Source organism: Hemicordylus capensis, chromosome 3 (assembly GCF_027244095.1).
Source record: "Hemicordylus capensis ecotype Gifberg chromosome 3, rHemCap1.1.pri, whole genome shotgun sequence".
NCBI lineage: Eukaryota > Metazoa > Chordata > Lepidosauria > Squamata > Cordylidae > Hemicordylus > Hemicordylus capensis.
This window is the reverse complement of record NC_069659.1, coordinates 49069482-49088783: the sequence shown is the minus strand read 5'-3', so window position 1 is coordinate 49088783 and position 19302 is coordinate 49069482. Positions and strand designations below refer to the sequence as shown.

The 19302-nt window shown below is 43.2% G+C and overlaps 1 protein-coding gene across 12 annotated transcripts in view; it reads right to left on the bottom strand.

Moving 5' to 3' along the window:
- ZBTB20 (zinc finger and BTB domain containing 20) overlaps positions 1-19302 on the bottom strand; it is an 852388-nt gene that overhangs the window by 792527 nt on the left and 40559 nt on the right. For 10 of the 12 annotated variants that reach the window (XR_008319419.1, XM_053309297.1, XM_053309291.1 and 7 more), the window contains exon 1: positions 1149-1465. The exons of the other annotated variants lie outside the window; for them this stretch is intronic. The gene's annotated coding sequence lies outside the window, so the exon portion shown is untranslated. Of the gene's footprint in view, positions 1-1148; positions 1466-19302 lie in introns of those variants that run through there. 12 annotated transcript variants of the gene reach the window in all.

The window sequence follows — 19302 nt, the reverse complement described above, 5'->3', positions numbered from 1 at the left end:
AGTTTAACCAGCCTTTAAACCCATGAAGGAGGAGACTAGCTTGAAAAGCTCCTCAAACAATTTAAAATGGGCTACGGCATGTATCACAGCCCCTTCCCTGACAAAATAAAAATAATCTCACAGCCATCTTCAGTGCTTAAAACAACACACAGCTTATTCGGGGTGGGTGTGGGTTAAGAAATGGTTAAAAAAAAAATCTGTGTAAGACAGTTGGATACACTGTTAAAAAGATTATTTCCCTTCATCAGTGTAAAGCAAAAACACAAGGAGAAAACCACTTCAAGGGAGAAAGTGGATGGGGAGTGTTGTGGGGGGAAGAGAAATCAGGGATACCAGCTACCTCTTAGAAAGTTTGATTTCTTATTCCTCAATAGATGACCCCATAGTATATTAAATAAGCACCTTAAAAAAGCAACACTCTCTCTTTTCTTTCTGACAAACAAGCAACAACAACAAAATGTTTTAAGTGGCAGAGACAAGTACACTATTACATTCAAAAACATCCATCCCCCAAATATTTTTTTCCTAAATCCCTTTCAGAATAGTACAGTCTATTTCCCAGGTCGCAATTTATTTTCATGTATAGTAAATATGGACTTTTAACTTAATAACAGATATCAAACAAAGAACAGTCATTGTAAGCTCTGGTTACCGGCATTACAGTTAAAAAACTCGCTGGCAAATACGAACAACAACAACAAAAATCACAGTAAACAAGGAGAACATGATATATGGACAGACAGATGGAACTGCATAAACAGAAAGAAATAAAGCAGAGACCCAATAACATACGGAGAGGGTTGTTTTAAAGGAGTGAAAGATATTGATTTACTTGGAACTCTGTTGGAAAAACAAACATATTTGTTTCTTTCGCTGATTTAAAATAAAAAAGTAATTAAAGTGAATTATTGTAAAGGAGCACATCCTTAAGTGGAAGGAGGGAAAATGCATTTGTGGAGGGGAAGGCCTTATATAGATGTGCCAAATTCTAAGCTGACATATAGGTCTCACAAACTTACATCTCTAAAATAAAAAAAGCAAGAGGAGATGAGATAATAGAGAAATGTCAGGGAGGGAGGGTATTGGGGGGGGAGGAAAGCAGAATTTTCTCTCTCTCTCTCTCTTTTCATAAAAGTTGACTGGCCTACCTTGCTCCCCAGTCCTCAGTTTGTCTCCTCATAGTCGCTGTCTCCCTGGAAGTGCAGTGTGAATGGTAATGACTGCCTGCCTCCCTAATGAGTCCATTTTCCTGCTCTTGATGTTGTGTATATACACACACTGCAACCTACCTTACAAACCACAGAGACGGGAAAGGGAGAGAGAGCAAGAGAGAGAGAGCAAGCGAGAGTGTGAGAGACAGAGAGAGAGAGAGAAAGGCACACACAGACAAAGCCCTCCTACCAGACAGCAGACAACCCTCCTTCTCCTATCTAGCAAAATACAACTCGGCTAATGCAGCAACAGGTTCAACGCTGCCAGACTGAGACCGTGTAATAGGAAGGGTATATATAGTGGAGATCAGGATTGCTGGCAAACAAACCGTTTAATGTCAGCTGGCCCCACCTTCCTTATTTATGTTACAGGATGTTGGAATGCATTGTTCCAGGCAGTCCATGTAATTATCATAAATACATTTTTTGTGCATATTAGCACGAAGGGCTGAAATGCACCAACCACTCTGCTTTGTAACCTGATAGCTTTAACACATGCATGGGAGGTGTAAACATATCTCTTTTGACAGGCAAACTACACAAAGCCCACTGATGATTGGGCATGAGATCTTTTTTAAGAAAGCAACTCCTGAAGATAGATTTCCCCAAACAATAGTGGAGGAGAAAACTGATCTTGCTGAGGAGGAAGGCTCGAGAATAGGTTGCCAGTAAACAAATTAAGAGAGCGCCATTGTCCCAGCATCCCCTTCCCCCAAATATATATATGTTTGTGTGTGTGTGTCCTTCTCTCCACAACAGCTAAATAATATCCTTTACTCATCTCTGAACAGGTGCAACGTACTATAGTACATAGAGTAACACATATAGTACATACTGTAGCAAGGACAGAAATAAACTCTTTTTTCAAATGGCAAACAGGACATGGTTATTTAAACCATAAGGTCTCAGAAGCAGCACTATCAGCCAGCAATTTGCTATATGGAAAGGAAAGCAATAACCACTATCACTGTTGTACAAAAATAAAAATTTTGAAGGTTTTGCAACATCTAAATCTATATTGTATAATATCTGCATACTGCTCTAAACTAATGTACATACTTTCCTCTTTTGCCCCAGATGCAAGACAGGCATTTGTTGCAATTGCACCTCTGGGGGCACACAGCAGCCTCTCAGTGGTGGTAGCAGTTTTTGCCAGGGAAATGTGCTATGGTCCTGACCCCATGTGACTATTTTAAGGGTGGGGTTTTTTTTAACCCAAACTAGACAGTGATGTATTTAACATCATGTTTAGTTTGGTCCTGTATTCTTATCTGAAAAACATTCAGTGACATAAATTTCTATGTTCCTATTTCCATGCTTCAAGAGCAGAAAAATACAAAACAAGTTGCTCTATCATAACATTTTCCATCCCCTCATCAATAAGCATTTCACATGTGGAAACGACTAAATTTCCTATTTATATACTATTAGTGAAGTTGCCAGTACCACAAACACATGCAGCTAGGCTACTTCCCAAGTTACATTCTGGCCATTCAGGGCCTCCAGTTTTCAGACAAATATCAGGATCAAAAGAGTCTCTTACTCAAAATATAGGTCCCTGCAACGTATGTGACCTGCCTTCGAGAACACATGGGACGTGATCTGCTTCAGTGTAAGCCCAATATTCTAACACCAGCAAGCGAGAATAGTTACAGCCACAAACAGGGAATGACCATTGAAAATAAAGATACAGATACAGCCCCAGCCCCAGGGGGAAGGTGACTTCTGCATTTATCTACTCATGTGGAAGCCTCTCACATCTTATGAAAACAAGGTAGACAACTTCTAATAGTGCATCCACTACACAGTCTGCCATTATGGGGGAAAAAGTGGATGTCCTGCAGAACTACCCCTGAGGGTGAGGGTGAGAGTTATGACTGCATAGGGAAATAAACATAAGCCTTCTTCAGGTGCTAGTGAGCACAGCAGCGTTCATGGTTACAGTTGGGAAAGTGGGCAGGAAGTCCAGCCCTGGAGTTTCCCCTCACTCCTTACCACTGGGCGCTCATGGTTGTGCGAAGGGGGAAGTGCTTTAACTATGATGGCCAGTGCTTCCATGCACCACAGCCTTAGGCAATCCAGCCTGCTGCTTATGGAAGCACCAGTCCTCACAGTTATGACACTTCCCCCTTCACACAAATGGGACCTAACCATGAGCGCCTGGCAGAAGGGGGTGAGTGACAGCTCCAGGGCTGGACTTCCTCCCCACTTTCCCTGCTGTAACCATGAGCACCACTGTGTTCACCAACATCTGAAGGAGGCTTAGACTAATGGTATTCTGCAACATGTTGAGGTTCTTAGCTTATTTTAATATTTTGGCTGAAAACTCAATTAACCACCTCAGATATGGAAGGGCACATTCATGTTATTCCAAATTTCCAATACTGAAGATTTTGCATACACCTTATAATCACAGTCACAGTCTAGCATTCAGGTCATCTGAGGGGGCTCTGCTCCCGGTGCCGACAATGAGGGAGGCTCGGTTGTCATGCACGCGGGACAAGGCCTTCTCTGTTGCTGCCCCCAGACTCTGGAATGCTCTCCCGGTGGCTATTCACTCTTTTAGAAAGGGTGTAAAATCTTGGCTTTTTGCCCAGGCATTTATTTGATTCTCTGCTGCTGTTCTTTATACTCTGTATTGCTTTTGTGCTTTTGTTTTAAATTTTTAGTCAGATTTGTTTAATATTTTTCACTTAATATTTTAATTGTGTCTTTTTTACCATCTTGTGTTTAAATTTTTGCTGTAAACCACCTTGGGATTGTTTTAATGAAAGGCGGTATATATAACAATAAATAAATAAAATAAATAACTAATCTAACTACAACCGCACAAGTCCAGTACAGATATTCAGTGTTGTAACCTATCCAAGTCTGACACGAGTAGACACTAAAAGTAGATGCAGCTGTAAATCCTTCACATGTTATAGTTTTCATGATGAGAATGACTTACAGTCACTCCTGTGTACCAAACATATGGTACAGCTTTATACCATCAGATAATTGGGCCCACCTACCCTAGTACTGACTACTCTAACTAGCAGTTGCTCTCTAACTATATGCCAGCCCTGCTACCCAAGGTCTTTTAAGCAGAGATACTATGAATTAAACCTAGGAATTTGTCTATGCAAAGCATCTGCTTTACCACTTAGCTATGGCCCCTACATCATTGGAAGCAATCTTGAGAAACAAAAGTCGCAACAACTTGTGCAAGGGCTAATACACGTAGTGCATAACCTTCACTGATCTTTAGAGTGTTTCCCCTGAACCAAGCTCCATTAACTTCATTGTGGCTCAAGTATTTAAGGATCGGACTACTGGTTTTGTTTCTTGTTTTATCTGCAAATAATTACAAGATTGAGTTACAAAAAACTCTTCAGTTGCACTGCAAGTAAATTTACTACAAAGAATTGTTGCAAATTACATTAGAATAGTACTTTCAGAGAGAACAACTACAAGATATTACATGGGACTGAGCCACCGTAGGCATACATTCAAATCTTGGTACATTCATGGCATTGCTATGCTTGAACAAGCCACACCCTCATCCGACAGAGCAGCTTGAGCTAGTATGCTAGAGCTGCAATCCTTTTATTAGGAAGGGAAGAGAAGTAAAGCTTTGTGGTGGTTCTGTTTGCCAGAAACCCCTATATTCCCCCCAACTATGACAAAGACTTAAGGCAAGACTTTGTTCCACCTCCTTCTGAATGAGAGAGGAGACCAACCCGAGAAGAGTAGCAATTGCTGCCAGAGCAGGTGGGAAGAACAGCTTGTGAGGTTGGTGTAAAGCAGCATCCACAGCTGAAGAAATATCTCCCAGCACTGCTCACTCACCTTAGGAGAAGGCAAAAGCCTTCTCCCTTTTCAGGAGGCCAACCAGGCAGCAGTGGGATAGATTCCACACATTCCTGCATTAAGAGACTAACATGTGAATCAGCTCCAAGTCCACATGCTTCACACAGAGATCTCATAATTTTAACTAATCTGTTGCTGGGAATTATTTTCTCCCAGTTATGGAGACAGGCATATATTATGATACTGAGGTAGACAACATTCCCTTTAAACAGTGATGCAGAAACAAATACAGAGAGATTACTATTTTTTTCAATGACCTATTTTACAGTAACAGTCCTATTGCACCACAAAATAACTGAACTCAGAAGGAAACTCTGATTTCTTTAAGTCAATGGCTAAGGTTAGAGAGGTCTAGCAGATTAACACAGCCCATCTCCAAGTAATCATAGAATAAATTATCCAGTGGGATAGGCAATTTAGCTGCAATTTGGTTCAGATTCTGGTCTACTTTCTAAGGGTATGATATAAATAACTACCTTGTGTGCCTGAACAGTCACAAAATGGGTCTACAGTAATTAATCTAGTAATGGTTCCCAAACCTTCACCTCAAGGTACACATATATATTATTGCCAATAGAAAGAATCATCTATAGGCTGAACGCAGATTTAAAAAGTACCGTAGAAGTCATTTTCCACATGAATATATTTTGGCTTTGGCCTTTAGTTCAACCTTTCTGGAATTTACTAGTTCAATCAGTTTCAGGCTAACAACATTCTCATACATTACAACCACTGGTGCAACCACCACTAACAGAACTATGTGCCTGTGGTTTGGGAACAAGATGAGCAAGAATATCAATCATTATTAGTTGTAGTTAGATTTAGGTTCTTAAGACAAAAGTGTAAGGAATAATCATGAGCTCATACCAGTGCAGGTCTTTGGAGAAGACCCTCCCAAATACCAACTCTTGCACCCAGTTTAAAGTTACAAGCCCTGCATGACTGCCACCAAACACACACTACTGCTATATGGCTTCCATGCTTCACTCAGGCCTGTAATCAAGTCCCATACGAGTTAAACTGATTTCATGGCAAGTACGTATGCCAGCACCATCAGCTTCCAAAGGCATACAAAGAATTAGCATGGATTGTTACCATACAACCTAGTAGACCCACATGGTAACTGATTACAGATACAGTCTCTGACACACTGCAATGTCCATGCAACTTCATTCAAGTGTGATAAGAAATGTTCCCCAGTTTGTCAAGTGTTTCTTCACGGCAGCAATGCTGCAACTGTAACTTTTGAACAGAGTCACAGTCTAGCATTTAGCTACCAACTCTGCACTGGGTTCAGCAACACTGAAAGAACCATAACGTTTATTATTCAGAAGTTGCCTTTATAAGTCTCCTAATGTCCTACATGCTACCCAGTCAGTATGATATATTAAATTAAATAAGACAACCGGGCCCAGTTACTGATGGGAGTATCTATTATATTAATTCTCGTAGACGTGCTTCTGTGGGGAAGCGTCCCAGCAACCCAGTGGATTGGCTGGGCAGTGGAGGTGCTGGATTGGCTAGGCAGCAGTTGGCCGCATAGGAAGTGGCCATTTGGGGAGGAAAGGAAGGAAAGCGGACAAGTGGAGAGGAGAACTGAACGGACTGGGGCAGAAGGGAGGGGGGAAGCTAAGGGGAGAGAAAGCGGTGGAAGCTGGCTGGGCAGAGACAAACGGCTGGTTGCTTTGCAGATGCTCTCTAGAGGGAGGACCGTGCAGGAAGGAGCCGGCTGAAGGCTTGGCCGCCCGACACCAGGGACTGGAGGCGGCAATGGCCAGCAGGGAAAACACAAGCGCAGGCTAAAAAGCAGAGGGGTGGGGGAAGCACGAATGAGAGAGAGAGAAAGAGAAAGAGGGGGAAACGGAGGAGGGAGCAAGCTGGGGCAGAAGGCTTGGGTGGGAGGGGACTAGGGCAGAAGGCTTGGGGGGAGAGCAGACTGGGGCTGAAGGCTGGGGGGAGGGGAGTAGGGCAGAAGGGGGGAGTGTACTGCTGCACAGATGCTCTATGCGGGATCAGCTAGTTTTTTTTTTATTTAATTATGAGATAAAAATTGCCTTTCAGTGTAAAGTTCCAAAGCAGTTTATAAAATAAAAACTGAAACAATCACATCATAAATAATAAAGTATCATGAAACAATTCAAAAAACCAAAATAATAAAGGTAAAAGCCAACATATAAAACAGATTTTTTTTTTAGCTAACTCAGCATCTGAACACACAACACAGAAAGAAGGCCGTCTTAACTTAATCTTTCCAGAAAGGTTACAAAACGGAGCCAGACTGGCATTTCCAACAGAAAACACCCTACATCTCATGAAGCCCAATCCGGTCCCCATATAAAGGGTAATTTTAGCAGGGCTCTATTAGTAGATCTTCAGTCTCAAGGAAGTTCATCTGAGAAAAGACATTCCCTGAGATAATCAAGACCTAGGCTCTACTGAAGTTGCCAGTGTCCTTCCACATGAAACAGAGCCCAAAAATATAAGACACTGAATTTTTCCGATCCACTCAGTCATATGCATAATTTAAGTCACCTTGTGAGTCCTGCATGGAATGTTGCAATCCCCAAAACCCCAGCCAGCACTGAGACAATAGACCAACTAGCATCCTGGCAGCATAATCGTAGTGGGATAGGAACATATGAAGCTGCCATATACTGAGTCAGACCATAGGTCCATCTAGCTCAGTATGTCTACCTAGACCAGGCCTGCTCAACTTAGGCCCCCCAGCTATTTTTGGACTACAACTCCCATAATCCCCAGTCACAGTGGACAATAGCCAGGAATTATGGGAGTTGTAGGCCAACATCTGCAGGAGGGCCGAAGTTGAGCAGCCCTGACCTAGACAGACTGGCAGTGGCTTCTCCAAGGTAGCAGGTAGAAGTCTCTCTCAGCCCTGTCTTGGAGATGTCAAAGAGGGAAGTTGGAACTCTCTGCATACACGCATGCAGATGCTTAACAGAGCAGTCCCATCTTCTGATGGGAATATCTTACAGTGCTCACACGTGTCCCATTCAAATGCAAACCAGTGTGGACACTGCTTAGCAAAGGTACAATTCATGTTTGCTACCACAAGACTAGAAGGGCAGGGCTCTACCTGGGAGGAGGGGTCTGGTTTTCCTATGTAGGCAGAGACTCTGGGTGGTGGTGAGTGACACCTGTGGGACCCATGGCAGAGATGCAATGGGTGTTGCTCATCAGTTCAGAAAGATATCAGGAAGCTACTACATCTGAAACACCAGACTTTGAACATTCCTGTGAGATACAGAAGAAAGGGTGGCCCAACCATGAAGAAGTGAGCCAGCGCCCAACCACAAGATGAGACTATGGTGATTCTATAACCCCACACATAAAGTATTAAACATCCTCTAGAAAGCATTAAGCATTCTCTGGGAACTTGGAGATGAACACAGCATGATGATGAACCCAGCCTCCATTGAGCCGCCCCTGTGCAGGCTGGCCTTAGGAGTTGATGGACTGGGCAGGTACCCAGGGCACCTACCTGAATGGGCTGCCAAATTGAGCTTGCACAAGCGACACAACTTGGCAACAGTAATAAAATAAACTATGCAGACCAAAGGCACTCCTTGCCTGGGGTATCCTAGGGTCAGCCCTGGATCCCAACATACCTCAATTACTAGAAAAATCTGAAAATTTATATATTTTCCAATGAAAACTGGGGAATGCAACATGCGTCCAAAATGGTTAGATATTTCCAAGCCACCAAGAAGCTGAAATCTGGTGCATATGTCATCCAAGAAACTGATAACCAGGAATCCAGAAATGGGCAATTTTGCATGTGACAAACAAAATGTGGTGCCTGAAGCTTATCTCAGACTAGCATTAGGGATGTGCAGAAACGGTCCAGTGGTCCACAGTCCAAGGGTTTGTGATCGAACCAAACCCTCCCACCCACCCCAGTTCTGTCTGGACTGGGACCGAACAGCCGGTCCGGTAGGTCCGCAAACTTTTTTTTTTTTTTTTTAAAATTAAATTAAAAATAAGTATCTGTAGCCCCTTTGGGGGGGCTTGTTGTAGCCACGTGTGTGTGTGTGTGTGTGTGTGTCCGCGAGGGTTCCCTTTCCCCCCACTGGCCTCCCTCATCACTGCTGTGGCTGGGTCAATGTAGCCTTTTTGGCCCTTACGGGCCTACATAAAAGTGAGCGGGCACCATTTTGGCTGCCGCTGCACATGGGCAAATGCCCTCTGCAAGGCTGGGCATGGCCTACACCTACGGCCTCGCAGAGGGCATTTGCGCATGCATGTTGGCAGCCAAAAAGGCGGCCGCTCGCCTTTACGGAGGCCCAAAAGGGCCAAAAAGGCTACATTGACCCGGCCGCAGCAGTGATGAGGGAGGCCAGCGGGGGGAGAGGGAACCCTTGCAGACACACACACACACGGGGTAACAACAAAGGAGCTACAGGTACTTACTTTTAATTTAAATTTTTTTTAAAAAAGTTCACGGACCAGTCCCGGACCGGGGGGGGGGGTTTCCGCTGGGGGCCGGATCAAACTGGCCCAGTTCCGTTCAAGGCTGGTCCAGCCTCGAACCCAACTGGGCCAGATGTTCCGTGCACACCCCTAACCAGCATTCCAGCACAAACCAAGCCAAACGGCATACTAGATGGAACAGCAGGCTGTGTGAGTACCACTGCATCTTCATACTTGGAATTGGGGAAGGAGGCACTTCTAGTAGTAGCTAGGAACATACTTCATTTTCTTGTATACTGAAGGTTGCAATCAGACTGTCTATCTTGACATTCAGACTAGTGGTCTTGACCAAATTGTTAAAACTAGACTGATGGATTATCAATCTACACTTTAATAGTTTTATTGTTGCTACATGTACTAGTTGCACAGATCTCACGCATACACTGCACATTACAGCAGCATCCTACAATCATGATCAACTCCATACATTGAAAATGGCACCAGCCATGTCAGCCTAAGCCCTGTTCAGTCATTATTGACTGCCTCATTTGGTGGCGACTCAGGACCAGGCCTTATCTGTGGCTGCCCCAAGGCTTTGGAATATGTTCCCTGTCAAAATAAGAGTATCTCCATCTCCTATTGCTTTTTAAAATACCCTCAAGGTTCATCTGTTTTCTCAGGCTTTTAACTGAAATTATTTTTAAACTGTTTGATTGTTTGGATCTTGTGAAATTATTTTAATTGTTTTCACTGTGTTTATTTTGTTGTGTTTTAAACTGTGCACACTGCCTAGAGATACACATATCAGGCGGTATATAAATATGATAATAAAATAAAATTATTGTACCTGTGAACATTGTACTCATCCACAGCATCCATGCTGACATGTTCTTAAAACCCTACCCCCACTCTCCATTGTTTCAGCGTTTGTTTGCAAAGACAAAAGCTGTACATGTAGAGAGATTATTTCCACGATGCAGGATGCAGAAGAGCCCCAGCATTCCTATAACAGGAAGAATCTGTCCATGAGTTTGTCTCTGCAGACAAAGAACTGTAACCGTGGAGAGCAGGGGCAAAGTTTCAGAGCACATCAGCACTCTACTGAGGCTTACAGATGCTCTCTCAGGGATGCTGTACATGATACTATAATGACAGGACAGATTTACTAATGACTGAACAGGTTTCTTCTTTCATGTACATTACCTATCTACCCTGCTTAAATAGACAGAAATAATAAAAAGTATATCTGACCCCAGTTCTCTCTTTAGCTTGGCTGCATCTCACAATCCTGTTTCCAAAGTGACAGCCTTGGCTATTCAGTTGTCTCTACTGATGTCCTGTAGTGCGTGTGCAACTGCTTTCAAATGTGATGAGAAAGATGCCAATTAAACAAGCACAAGAGCCCTGCAGCTTGCCAGCCTGATTCAAATTAGATACCTTTATGAAGTGATTAAAATTGGGGGTTTTAAACCTGACAAATAACAAGAGGACAGCGTGTTTGATTTAGATCAGCAGGGGCCAACCAACATGTAAAAGGACCATGCAAATGCTCCATATCCCTATAGAATCACTAGTTAAGATACAATGAGGATTGAAAGATAGAAATACAATGTGCTTTGTTGCATTGCAGCATGTGCAATATTTTACCACTTCCCTCACCTCAGCAATCATTACTTCAGTGTCAGGCAGTACAATAAAACAGAATTTTGCACAATTCTAATGTTTTTATCTCAGACATTTTTAGATGCCTTAATGAAGCTAGCTCCCCCCCCCCCCCCGCGCACTAGCCACACACATTTAATCAGAAGGGGGAATTTTAATTTAACCAGGAAAATAATTTTTGAAAGTCCAACTCACACAACAGATACCAAGAGTCTCACACATATCAGGAGGATTATTAAGCCCTTCAGGAAGGATGCATAAACAGCCTCATGCATCAGTGATTGTTACCATTTGCCACTATGTCCATTCCTCTGCCACTTTCTCTATTCAAATTAGCAGTACAGGCATCAAGAAGTGTCATGACTTGTGAATAAGAATACAGTGGAGCAGAATGTCAGGAACAGGAAGCATGTAACTCCCATGTTGAAACAGCCTCACTAGCTTCCAGTCAAATTCTGGGCCCAATTCAAATGGCTGGCCATGCTGTTTAAAGCACCAAATGACCTAGGGCCAGGATATCCCAAAGGACAACCTTCCCCCATACAATCCTACCCAAACATTAAGATCTGCTGGAGAGGCTCTCCTCCACATTCCACCAATATCTGATGGATGTCTGGTGGGGATGTGGAAGCAGGGCTTCTATATTGTTGAATCCAGATTATAGAATTTCCTCCCAAGAGAGGCACATCTGGCCCCCTCACAGGTAACATTTTGTTGCCATGTTAAGGAATTCCATCTTTGCCAGATTTTTAGTATCTCTGAAGTTTTCTCCTGTTTGATCCTCATGTTTTAATGTTCCTGTAGTGCTGATGTTTTTATGGTGACACTGCTCTGGCAACAAGTTTTAGCAGATGCTTATTTGGATTTGTTAATAAAAGTTTTATTGTATTCATGTTGTATGGTGTCATCTATTTTATTGTCTTACTTACCTGTTTTATTGTTTTCTTTTGCATTTGATGTCTTTTGCATTTGAAAATGTCTTTTGCATTTGAAACCATGGAGAAGAACAAAATGGGTACAGTGGTTCTGGCCTGTGGTTCTGGTTTGGCATGGTGTGTGGGTTTGGTATGGTGTGTGGAGGAGCAGTGCTGAGTAGTTCCAGCATACAGCATGAAGGCTCAGTAGATGAGTTCTTAGTGTTTAATTACTATCTCACTGAGGCTGGATCTATGACTTGGGGCCAAATTTAGACCATCCTGACTTTTCTAATGGGTGCCAAACTCAGATGGCCAAAGTTAACTGCTGAATCAGAACTCTCCATTTGATTTGAGATTGGTTTCAGTATCATCAGTTAAATGAGATTTATAAGAAAGACTTTAAAGTTGGATTTGAGGATCAGATTTCAAATTTTGAGAAGGAATTATGTCAAAACGATGAAAAATTAGCTTCTAAAATGTACAAATTGCTGCTTCTGGAGGAGACAAGAGAGGAAGTGGTTAAAACGACCATGATAAAGTGGGCTCAAGATGTGGGGCACAATATAGAAATGGCAGCCTGGGAAAAGTTATGGAAAAATGATTTAAAATTCACTGCATGTTATGCTTTAAAAGAAAACTATTATAAAATGATGTATAGATGGTACTTGACACCAAAAAAATTGGCATTAATGTACAAAAATGTTTCAAACAAATGTTGGAAGTGTGGACATTCTGAAGGCACCTTTTTTCATATGCGGTGGACCTATGGGAAGGCTAAGGCCTACTGGGATATGATATATAATGAGTTAAAGAAAATATTTAAAATGACATTTCCTAAGAAGCCAGAATCCTTCCTACTGGGAATAACACAAGGAGTAATTTCTATAAATAACTTAATACTCTTTATGTATGCTTCCATGGTGGCCAGAATAACATATGCACAGAAATGGAAGAGTGATGAACTGCCTTCAAAAGAAGATTGGCTGATAAAAATTTTGGAATATGCGGAGATGGCAAAACTTACAACACTGATAAGAGACCAAAACTTAGAATGTTTTAAAGAAGATTGGAAACCATTTTTGTTGTATCTTAAAAATTATTTTCCTACTATGGATCTTACAGCAGGATTCGAAATTTAGAAAAAAAATGCAGGTTGGGAAGATTAACTGTGTTTTTAAGGGTTTAAATTTATGTTTTGAATTATTATTATAGCAAGGGTAAATTTTATAGTTAATCTTTCATGAAGAGAGGTGTGCAGGAAGTCCATTTTCATTTATTCTGTTTGTTATGAATGATAATAATATTATTGTTAAAATCAATAAAAATTGAATTTGGAAAAAGAATCAGAACTCTCCAACCAATCTGAGTTTGCAGCAACTAACTAAACTGACTCCAGAACCATGGTTCCTCTCAGCTTCTTCCCTCCAAAAGGAGTGGGGAAGTGGAAAAGGGCTTAATCAGGTTGATACTGATTAACTACTACGGATATTTATATATCGCTCTTCAACCAAAGTTCTCAAAGCAGTTTACATAGAAAAATAAACAACACATAAATAAGATGGTCCACTGTCCCCAAAGGGCTCACAGTCTAAAATGAAACATAAGATTGACCCCAGCAACAGCCACTGGAGGGACGTTATGCAGGGGCTGGATAGGGCCAGATGCTCTCCCCCTGCTAAATAAAGAGAATCACCACTTTTAAAAGATGCCTCTTTGCTCAATTAGCAAATTCAATTCTCTGTCTTCTCAAACCAAAATGGGACAGCTGAAAACCATAAGAACCCATAATGATTCAGTGGAGGACTCTGGTCCTCCTAGGTTTTCTAGCTTGCTGGATAGTATTCCACCCAGTTCCTGCTGGCAATCTCTCAGCATAATTTTAAAAGCTACTCAGCAACCTCTTTGATTTTAAGTGCCAGGAGTCTGATTCCATCTTGGTTCAAGTGGAACCTGTTCCTTTTGTACAGGCTTTGCTTGCCCCAAAATGTATCCCAGTGCCCAACAAATCTAAACTCCTCCTCCTGGCACCACTGTCTCATCCATGAATTGAGAGCCCTCAGCACCGCCTGCCGCACTGGCCGTGTGCATGGAACAGGTAGCACTTCAGAGAATGCTACCCTGGGGGTCCTGGACTTCAATATGCTACCTAGCAGCCTAAATTGGGCTTCCAGGACCTTCTGACTACATTTTCCAACATGGCATCGATGTCCCAACATCATTGATGCTGACAGATGACTCTGACCCATCACTGCCCAACAACCTATATAGACACTGTGTGACTTCTGCAACCTTCTCACAAGGAAGACAAGTCACCAATGAGTCTACATGCGGAACAGGCAGATCAAAATTGTCTCCCAAGTTTCGACCCCGCACAATGAGTACCTCCGTCTTATCTGGATTCAGTCTCAGTCTGTTATCCCTCATCCAGCCCATTACTGTTGTAAATATGTTGGCAGGGCTGACCCGACAGGATTTATGGTCCCTCCAGCTCCACTTCTGTGAGTCAAGATAGCAATTCTGTAGATAAGGAAGTAGCAGCTTAGCTGCACGGACGAAAGCGAAGGATGACTCTCAAAGATAAAGTAGTAGAAACAAAATAAAGTCCCCTTGAAACTAAACTAGGTACCCCCCTCTACGATATCTGAGCAATAATTGAAATAAAGGAGCAAGGAAGGAACAGAACAAGGACAGGCTGAAACAAAAAAGGTTGAACAATTATAAGCACGAGGAACACTGTCTGCAGGAGGCAACATTGCTGACAGTACCATCTCAGGAACAGCATTTGCTTGATATAGGGCTCAAGATAACCAGCAGCCAATCAGGCTGTCCTGACTCACCATTTCTATTCCCTCTCCCGCGAGATCTTATGCCTGCATGTCTCCCACTGAGCCTTTCTCGAGACATCTTCTTAACATGGTGAAATTCCAGCTTCCTCCTGATCAGTCTCCTCAGCCCTCATCTCTGCCAGCTGTTCAGATTCCCCTTCCTGCCGTTCCACCTCCGGTTCAGAACATGTTCTCACAGCCAAATCATCCTGCTGTGCTTCTGAGCCTGCTCTCCCAACCAATCCTCCCACTCCTCCTCTGACTCTTCTGACTCTGAGGTCTGGGCCATGACAATTGCCGACTCCAGGCAGGCATTTAGGGAGGTTATGCCCTCTCCCGATGATGCTGTCATGGAGAAATAGATTTGGGTGTCATCAGCATACTGATAGCACCCTGCACCAAATCTCCTGATGATCTCTCCCAGCGTTTTCATGTAGATGTTAAACAACATCGGAGACAATATGGAGCCCTGAAGGACACCATACAAAAGTTCAGATTTTGAATATCCAGTATCCATGGGACACCATCTGGAACCTGCCCGTGAGGTAGGAGCGGAACTACTACAGAGCAGTGCCTCTCACTCCCAACCCCCTCAGACGCTCCAGAAGGATAATATGGTCTATAGTATTGAAAGCCGCCGAGAGGTCCAAAAGGACCAACAGAGTCACACTTCATTCCCAATTGGAGATCATCCGTCAGGCCGACCAAGGTAGTCTCCACACCATAGCCAGCCTGGAAGCCAGTTTGAAATGGGTCAAGATAATCAGTTTCCTCCAAGACTGTCTGGAGCTGGGGGGGTCAGAACCCTCTCAATTACTTTGCCCAGCCATGGAAGGGTGGAGACAGGCCTGTAGTTACTCAGTTCTGAGGGATCAAAGGTAGGCTTCTTCAGAAGCAGTCTAATAATTGTCTCTTTAAGACTAGGAGGCATCCTACCTTCCCTCAAAGACACATTTATAATCTCTCCCAGGCCTTCTACAACAACCACCCTGCCAGATAATATAAGCCATGTGGGACAAGGGTCAAGAGGACAGGTGGTGGGCCGCACCGTTCCAATCAGCTTGTCCACATCCTCAGGAGTCACAGACTGGAACTGATCCAACCTAACCACATAAGAGGAGTCACTGGACACCTTCATATCAGACACTGAAGTAATTGTGGAGATGGAATCTAAGTCGGCCCGAATACGAAAGATTTCCCCCACAAAGAATTCGTTAAACACATCACAGTGGATAATCGATGGTTCCAGATTCCGATTCAAGGGATAAGGAGCACATACTAGCCCTCTCACAACCCTGAACAACTCCACTAGATGTGAACTTGCGGATGCAATACGGGCAGAAAAGAATTGCTTCTTTGCCGCACGTATCGCCTGAGCATAGATCTTCAAGACGAGCTCTATGTTGCAATCTGTTGGATTCAAGCCGAATCTTTCTCCACCTGCGCTCCAGTCGTCTACCTTGCTGCTTCAGCCCCCTTAGTTCTTCCGTATACCGTATACCAACATATAGAGCATGTTTACTTGAAAGCTAGGTCTTACCTGAAGTTGTCAGCTAATTAAAGGTTTTAAGCTCCATCTTCCAAGAAAAATGACAAAAGTGGATTCCTCACCTATTCCTCATACTGGATTTCTCCTTTGCGATAAAGGGGGATTGCTTGTTCACCTCCCTGCACACTTCCCCATTAAACTCCACACAAAACTCCTTTTGAGAGCTGTTAGCAAGCTCCCGATCGCAAAGTTCCCCTAATATAAGCCTTATCTTTTCAAGAACTGCTTCCAAAATGAACGTCCGCAGAAATGTTGCCCCTCCCACAAGTTGTGTGACCCGCCTGCAGCTAATTGTCACCAACTGATTCCCAAGGCATAACTGAAACTGCCTTGTCAAAAACAAATCCTCAGCCAGCCAGAAATCAAACCCTACAAAAGACTAGCCCTACCAAACTCTCCTTGTCCTACTCCCCTTGCTTTCTTATCAGTTTTTTTATTCGCTTGCTTGCTTGCTCCTTTAGGTAACAAAACAAATGTTTGCTTCCTCCCCTGGTCTGAGCCTTGTCTTCTCAAGAGCTGGTTCCAAACTGAGGCTCCTCAAGAATGTGGCCCCTATCATATGCTGTGTGACTCACCTGCAGCTAATCCTCGCCCACTGTCTCTGGAAGCACAACTAAAACTGCCCTGTCAAAAACAAACCCCTAGCAAGCCAGAAATCAAACCCTAGGAAAGACTAGCCCTAACAAACCATGAGCCGGGTCTCAGAATCAGTGAAACCCGGTTTGGGAAGCACAGCGGGGAGAGCGGGCTAAGCCCACTGTCCCCGCAGACAATCTGAGCGTGAGCCCTGGGCGGCTGGATTGGCCACCCACACGATTGCTGGCTCTGTGACAGAGCCGGCGGGGGCTGGGGAGCTCGGGGGCCACATGAATGCGCAGGGCATACTGGGGAGACCCCCGGAGCCGGGAGGCAGCTTTTCACCTCCCCTTCGGGGGTCTACTTGTGAGTAACCATGGCGCGGAGCCGCACCACAAACCTGGTTTTAGGGCGGGGTAGTTAGGCGCTCACTCCGCAAACCTGGTTTTAGGGCAGGGGGAGTTAGGCGGGTTACCCGCCTAGGAACCACCGGGCTTGCAGCCGAGCCCTGTGGTTCACCCCATCGTGTGAATAGCCTCCATGATTTTTACTGGCTCAAAAGACTCAAACCATGACAGAATCACTATGCAATGAGACTGCATATTGATAATACAATTTGCTTTCTGCAGATTATCAGCTTTTACCTTGTTTTAAAAGTAATACTGCTGTGAAATAATAGTGTCATATCAATAAGCTGTCATAACAGTTTGATTTATCTTGCTTAAATCAGCAAAGAGACACTAAACTTTATATATATATATATATACATACATACATGTATGTATGTATATGTGTATGTATGTGTGTGTGTGTGTGTGTGTGTGTGTGTGTGTGTGTGTATATATATATATATATATATATATATATATATATATATATATATTTATATATATCTCAACATTGTTTACAGAGCTCTCAGTCTGTGGCCTCTCCTCTCTCCAGTTGGGCAGGAAGTAGGAATTGCCCTTAACGTGTTCCAGGTTCCGCCCAGAAAACATAACTTAACCACTCAACTTCCAGTGGCTCTTTTCATATTGCTACAAAAGCCAAATAATGTTGCCTAAATTAGGGAAGTTTCAACAAGTATAGCTTGAAGAAGTGCTCCATTACCATACTAGCTTCTGTTGCTTTTGGAGATCAACCCTTCCCTCCTTTGAAGCTAGAAAAGGATTTGCTGCCTCTGACAGAAGAGGTGCTCCATTCTACCCTTAAGCAAATTGTTGGTTGTTCTCCAACTGTTTTTAACTGGTCTGTCCATTTTCCCCCAGAAGCTGGGCCAGCTGCCACAGCATCTTTTAAAATCAAGAAACAGCTGGTGTTTGCAGTGTTTGAATTACTGGGATGGTGGCAAGGGGAGTCAGCCCGATGGCCTTTTGTGATGGCTCCCTTACCTATTGGTTTTCTAATTTAAAAGGGGGCATGATTTGGCTAAAACTGGAGAGAGTGAGGGGGCGGGGCTTGTAGATTTATTAAGTCTCCCAACTCCCCCCCACCATAATTTGAGCAGTGGGCATGGCCTGATATGACCCAACATATGTAAAACAGAGCCCCTCCCCCAGAGGGTTCTGAAGATGGGATCTGTTTCACAAAATATAATACTATACCAGCTCTTTCTGTGGAAACCAGAAGCTTGAGGACTTATCTCTTCTGCAAGAAGAAAGTCAGACTAAATTCAGCACTAGGTTATTATCCCCTGGTGGCGCAGTGGTAAAACTGCTGCCCTGTAACCAGAAGGTTGCAAGTTCGATCCTGACCAGGGGCTCAAGGTTGACTCAGCCTTCCATCCTTCCGAGGTCGGTAAAATGAGTACCCAGAATGTTGGGGGCAATATGCTAAATCACTGTAAACCGCTTAGAGAGCTCCGGCTATAAAGCGGTATATAAATGTAAGTGCTATTGCTATTGCTATTGCTATTATCCTTCTCACATTTATTGTGCATCAGTGGGCATACCATTATGATCAATTGTGAATAATTGGGGGGGGAAATGAAAAAATAATGAAAAAAAAGCTGAGCTGTGCTATCAAATACTCACTCCCAAATCGTGCTGTTATAGAGGCATGATCATTTTATAATCCATTCCAAATTCAGCAAGCCACCCTATACATAATTACATGTTTACCCCAGAGGTTTCCTGCCACTGATTATTTGTTTTCTTGTGGCTTTTCAAGCAAACCTTTGAAGGACTATAAAACTTAAAACAGTCAACTCCTTGTCACCTAACAGAAAAAATGAATCATTCCTTGATTCAGTTCTGAATACTTCTAAAGAGTAGTTAGGAGAT